Source organism: Castor canadensis, chromosome 9, assembly GCF_047511655.1.
Source record: "Castor canadensis chromosome 9, mCasCan1.hap1v2, whole genome shotgun sequence".
NCBI lineage: Eukaryota > Metazoa > Chordata > Mammalia > Rodentia > Castoridae > Castor > Castor canadensis.
In genome coordinates this window covers 128,507,009-128,513,648 of record NC_133394.1, presented here as the reverse complement: position 1 = coordinate 128,513,648, position 6,640 = coordinate 128,507,009, and the positions used below count along the sequence as shown (strand labels likewise).

Genomic DNA, 6,640 nt, shown 5'->3' with positions numbered 1-6,640 from the left:
ATTGGAGAGACAGAGAGAGGATTGAATAAAAAATAAAAAAACAAAAATAAGAATAAAAATAAAAAATAAGTAAATGAAAGAAAAAATATACACAAATAAAATATTATAAAACAATATGAAAAATATAAAATAATCCAAAGTAAACCTCAAAGTCAAATGCAATGAAGTTTCAGTCTTAATAATTTTGGTGTCTGTCTCAGCCTCTAATCCTGGAGATGGTGCCTCAGATGTTGGTCTGTAGTTGTCTCATCAAAAGGGACACATAAAGTAGAACAAAATTGCACACACACACAAAAAGAACCTCACAGAATGTCCCAAGTTCAAAAGCAATAAAGTTTCAGTAAGTTTTTCAGCTTGCAGCTGTAATTCAGTTGTTTTCTCATTAAAGGTAGGGAGAGAGAAAAAAAGAGTCTGGAGACAGTTCTGTGAATGGTATCTGCAGCTGTGGCTTGCCTGCCCACTGCTGTCAGCCTGCTGTTGCTGGAGGTGTAATTTATGCAGATCTCAGGTGTGAGCTTAACACTCACCTGGCCCTGCAGGCTTTGTTTACTCAGAGTTCTCCTGTGCACCAGCTGCTGCTACAAGCTTTCCCCTTTCCAAGCACACTGGGGGAGGTGACACTGCACCCGCATTCTCTGGCCTGCATGTTTGTTTACAGCTCACATGGGAAGTGGGACTTCCCCCCTCTCCTGTGGAGTTTTCCTCCCACCACTGCTTTTACAAGCTTCCCTGCTCCTGATTCCTGGCGGTGCTGCTGCTCCTGCCAGCCAGCATGTTTGTTTACAGCTCATGTGGGAAGTGGGTCTTCCCCCATCTCCTGTGGACTTTTCCTCCCTCCATCACTCTTACAAGCTTTCCCTCTCCTGGTTGTTGGGCACGTGAGCCTTTCCAGCCAGGCCCAGCTTGTTAATGTACAGTTCCAGGAGGGAATCCCCTCCCCCCTCTTCGGCGCTCAGGGTGCCCCACCCTCTTTGCAATGTGTCTTTATTGTTCTTATTGCTTATTACTCAGTTTCTCTTTTTTCCCTGGGCGGAGGTCAGTCTGTCCAGGGAGCTATGCTGTTCTGGCCCAGGGTTGTCTGTGGGAGTATCGCGTACCACTTAGCTCACCTTGTCTTCCCAAGCGATCTGGGCGTGGCATCTGGTGGCCTGGGGGTTCTCCTGGTTTCTCTGTTTAAAGTGAAGTGGAGATTCTCTGCGCTGGCTGGAGGTGTGGAGGGGTCAAAGTTTTGCCTCTTCTTGGTGGTTCTGCCTGCAAGGTGTGTCTCCAGCGTCTCTCCAAGATTTCACTATAGGAGGCTCGCTTTCTGCTTCCCCCCTCCAGCTGACATCTTACCATTGCCTTTTTAAAATTAGGATTGCAGTCTCATTACCTTTGCATCATGTAGCAGAAAACTATTTTGGAGATACACCTTAAAATCACATTAGAGATAGATTCTTTTGGGGTTTGAAGGAAAATGGTAATATGGCTTATGGTTGAGTCCACTTATAATTATGTTATTGCTAGTCTTGTTACTCTGGGAATCTGGCTTTCTCCTCAACATTCCACTTAGATGACTTACCCAGCATGAGGGTAAACAAGTATGGTGGATGAGTTTGATTGCAATAACAATTTGAATTTTGGTAGCTCCAAACCAATGACTCTCATAGAAAAAAATAATATAGGTTTCCCAATTTTGACAAGAAAAAAAATTGTTAAATTTTGAAAGCAAACTCTTCTAAATTATTGCTAATGGGGAGAAAAAAAACCTCTTATATTTGCAAAAATATTAAAAAATTGTCAGTGGAAGTAAAGATAGAATATCATGTAACTCAAAAAACATGGGAAAGGCCCTTTTAAGGGTGTGTAATTCTGTATTCAATATTATGGAGCAAAGAATATAACAGTAAACTGTATTTGTTCTTATTTGTGATATTTATGATATGTGTTAATGTTCTAAAATTATAAACTGTTTTGATTTATTTTCTCATCAGCAATACATACTGGCTTTGAACCTAATTTTGTATTTGATATTGTTAATTTTTTTCTTACATAAAGGACCTTTGTTTTATAAAATGTACCAGCCGCTATCACTGAGTGTGCCCTGGGTATTCTGTTAATGTGGTTCCTCATCTGTAAAATGCTATCTGCATTAGAGAAAGGATCATCTCAGTTAACACATTAAAAGTATTTTCCGGGGGTTGGGGATTTAGCTCAGTGGAAGAGTGCTTTCCTGGCAAGTGCAAGGCCCTGAGTTCAGTCCCCAGCACTGAAAAAAAAAAAAAGGAAAAAATAGAAAAAAGAAGCAAAACAAAAGTATTTTCAGTATATGTACTGAGACACGATAAAGGTTGATATATGTTAACTGTGGTTCTTGCCATTAAGTTTATGTGTAATTTTTCAAATTTGTCAATTATAACTAGATATTTTATTCCTCCATGTAGCCCAATTTCTACCTAGGAAGATATGTTACATCAAAAACCAAATTGTGAGCATCTCTGCTGGAAAGCCTTACTGAGACTCCTATTTCCTACAAGTCTCTTTATAGTTCAACTTCAACCTTCTTCATCTCTTGAAATCTCATCCCCTTACAAATTTCAGATAAATGAACTTTTTACATGTTGGAGGCACAAGTCATGCCCTTTTACTTTTCTCTCCTTCATGCTTGGAATTTCTTCATCCTGAAAAGTTTTGCTCTCATTTATAACAATATAATGTTATACTTGACACTTAATAAAAATCTTAATGACACTTTTTATAGATTATGGCACAATAGATAAGGATCTTCACCAACCTTGCATCAATCATATTCCCCAAAAGATAATATTGCTAAATATAGGAGATAACATATATAATACCACATCAACCACCCTTACAATAGGAAACTATCAAACTCTCTACAAGAGAGCATAGTCTATGTAACATTGTTTGTGCCAAATAATGTTGAAGGCTGTACAAATTAAATGAATAAAATGAAATGAAAAATGAATAGAAGCACACAAAGAGATAATTTGAAGAGTTAAGCAGTGTTAGTGCTCATTTGTATTTGTGAATAAAAAATTAAGAAATGTAGTCTACAGTATAAAGCCATTGTGTAAATTAAAACATGAATAAAAACTTTATCTGAGTATACAAATTTATATTCTCATTTAAGTGAGAACCTAACATCAGGAAAAGAATGGTGATATACTAGAAATGGTACATGTAATTTCTAATTCTGTAGAAAGTCACTTCTCTTTCTCTTTCTCTTTTTCAATAACTTTTGTCAGTGTGGTATATTTTAATTCATTTCTTAGCTATTAGTGCTGCTATAATAAAACATTTGAGACTGGATAAGTTATTTAAAAGGCAAGCTGCTTTCTCACAGGTCTGCAGGCTGGGACTTTAAGATCATGGTGACAGGAGGTTCAGTGCCTGGTAAATTCCCTTGTCCCTGCCACCAAGATGGCTCTTGAAAACTGTCTTATCATGGGAAAAAAGCACACAGGCAGAAAGGGAACTAAGTCAGTTCCCTCCAACCCTTTCATAAGGCACAAATCAATTCATGGGGGCAAAGCTCTCATAACATAATCACTTTCCAAAAGTCTCTGCTTCTTAATGTCAAACAATGGGGATTAAGTCTCCACGTCATTTTAAAAGTGACATATTTAAACCATAGTAATTAGGGAGCTCAATGTTTTATAAGAGGTAATCTTCAAAAAGCTGAAAGTGTAATCTGGTAATACATGTTTAAAGAAGAAGAGAGTGGGCTGGATTTCAAAACTACTGAATTAGAATCTATTTGAATAGAACCCACAAGTATATCTTTTGAACAAGCGTTTCTTCAGAAGATACATTTTGAAACCTTTGAATTACACAATGGTGAAGGTGAAGGCAGAGCCGCAAGCATCCAATAGGTACAAGGTTTCAATTAGGTACATTTGGGTATATGTTTGACATTGAGTAACCCTATCATAATTATTCAATAAGCCCTTATTTAATGAATGCACTAATGAATGAATAATCTGCATTATTTCATAAGAAATGGATAAGATGAAACAATCAAGGCTAACGAAAAGCACACGCACATAGACACACACATTAAAACCAGGCATACATAAAGAAAGTTTAATCTATGTCATAATAAAGCTTCAAATTTATCTATTAAACAATTGATTCATGATATGTATGCATATACATACATGTGGTAAACCTTTCCAATTTCTAACAAGGTAAATCAATTGCATGCATGATTGTAGAAGGCTAACTACTAGCATAATAGCAGATATTTTGCCTGCTGCTTACAGGGCCAAAATTTGTCTCAGCTTTTCTTAATAAGATTTTTAGCTCATTTAGTATAGACTTGAGCCTGACTTTAAAACCATAATCTGCCCCTGACTGTATAGGTTAAATTCACTTAGGAATTTCCAAAGTTAAGAAATTTTAAAATATTCTTTCATTCAAATAGCTGTGTCCAAGCACAGGGCATGCTGGGCTTTGCCATTTTGGCTGTCATCACAATTACCCCTATCAGTGTGTCTGCACAGATGCTGAATGTGGGTAACTACTACTGGCAGGTTATGCTGGCGGCTCATACAAATGAATAATCATTGGCTCATGATCATCTCAACTCCCTAGATCACTGGAATGGCCCAGCTGGGCAGAGTAGCAAATCTAGACAACGAGAGAGAATTTTTTTTGGTTTGTTTTTTGTTTTGTGATTCTTTTCCCTAATAGCCATGATGCATAATACACAGGATTTCACAAAGCTGTCCATATATATACATATATATGCATACATATATGTATGCATATATATGTATATATATATCAAAGTTTATACTAAACTTCATACATTGATTTAAATGTCTTCATTCTTATTAATGCAAACATAATGACGTTATGCATGTAGAGTGTACAGAACGAATTCTATGATTTTGACATTCATACTTACATGGAACATTACTATTTCCTATGATACATTGTACTACTGCTAATGAATAGCATCAGTCCAGCTGCTTACTGTGAAATTGCCACTCTTGTGCCATGCATACAATAAACTAAGTAATACAAAGACTGTTATTGAAGCTGAACAGAAATTCTATTTTTGAATGATCCAATTTATTGAATAGCAGCTAAGTAATGAAGTAAACATCATTAGTAAGCTTTTCAGTCTACATTTACATTTTTCTACCTTTCCCTGACCGCATTTCACAAACTTTGTGAGGATACAACTTACTTTTTATGTTTAAATTGTTAATCTGAAATTCACTGGGCCATTAACATCAAAAGGATATGTGCCTTATACTCAGCAATTGCTATTTCACTGTAAAGTACCATGCTGGAAGAAAAAGAAAAAAAAGATTGCTCTAATGTGTCCCAGTCAGAAAAGATAATGGTACAATATTCCTAGAACCTTTAAGATAAGATATGTATAACCAATTAGAACATGAGACATATAACCAAAAAATCATGGAACAAGTTTCCCCAAGCCCCTTCAAAGTCTATTAATCCAATGTTCTTGGTTTATGGAAAATTTTAGAATGTTTTAAGTTTGAGTTTGATATAATACAAAAACAAAATTCATGAAATTTCCTAAGGTCTCTTATCTTGAACCTTTAAATATAACTTAAAGGTAGGTGATAATCTCTAATTAGAAAACCACTAGGTATTTTCCTGGAAATTGTGTTCTGTCTACCACAGAAATCCTATACCTTTTCATGACAAATGTTGCTATGCTACAGCAATCTATGAATTCAACTTTGATTTTCATTTTCTATTTTATGGTTTTTATATTAGTTCCCAAGATGTGGTGGTATGCTATATTTTTAGCTCTGTGTCCACAGTTATTATTTGACATTCTTCTGCAGCTGCAACTAACCATAGATCTCTCATCTTATTACCTCATACACTTTTCTCAAGTAATATTATATGTTAATAATACAATCCTCAACATGTTAATTTTGATTTCTATATGTAGCCTTTGAGCCCATTTTAAATAATCAACTTTCCCATTTGAAATTCCAATAAACTTTGGAATTGTTTACCATTATTGTCTCCCCATGTCTATTTCCTCTTTCATGTTCTCCATCAATTAACATCACTGTGAACCCAGGTCTATCAGTAAACCTTGAACATATTATTGATTGCTCCCATTCTCTCAATTTGCATAACAAACCAATCACCAATCATATGAATTTTCCATTTTTCTCCTTACATCTCTAGGTTCCTTTCCTCTTCATCTATTAAAACACCAGAAACTTTTTTTTTTTTCAGGGGAGAGCATGAACGCAGTCCCCCAGTACCACAAATTATGCAGTCGAGTTTCCCACATTTGGGGAAATCACAGAGGTCAGCACATCTGGAGTACAATGGATAAGCCTCATCCCGGGAAAACCACTTTCATGATCATGGTATCTCCCCTGCCAGGTAAGTATAGAGAAATTATTTTTTAAATGGCAGCAATACAATAATTAATCTGTTGTGGTCTTAGTAACCAATTTATTCCCCAATTTGCCCCTAAAACAATCCTCATAATTTGTTTTTACTATTCTACTATAATGGTTCATTTCCTTGGTATCTCTCAATCCCTTGAGATAAAATCCAAATGTCTCTAAATAGATAGCAAGGCCTCCTGGATCTCTTTTATAATTTATTGCTAATAGTCATATACTGTAAATTT

The 6,640-nt window shown here is 35.8% G+C and overlaps 1 non-coding gene across 1 annotated transcript; it reads right to left on the bottom strand.

The window, feature by feature from the left end:
• Window positions 1-6,231: 6,231 nt before the first annotated feature.
• On the bottom strand, window positions 6,232-6,395 carry LOC141411058 (U1 spliceosomal RNA). Its single transcript, XR_012435918.1, has one exon. It is a non-coding gene; the product is annotated as a U1 spliceosomal RNA (small nuclear RNA).
• Window positions 6,396-6,640: the final 245 nt, after the last annotated feature.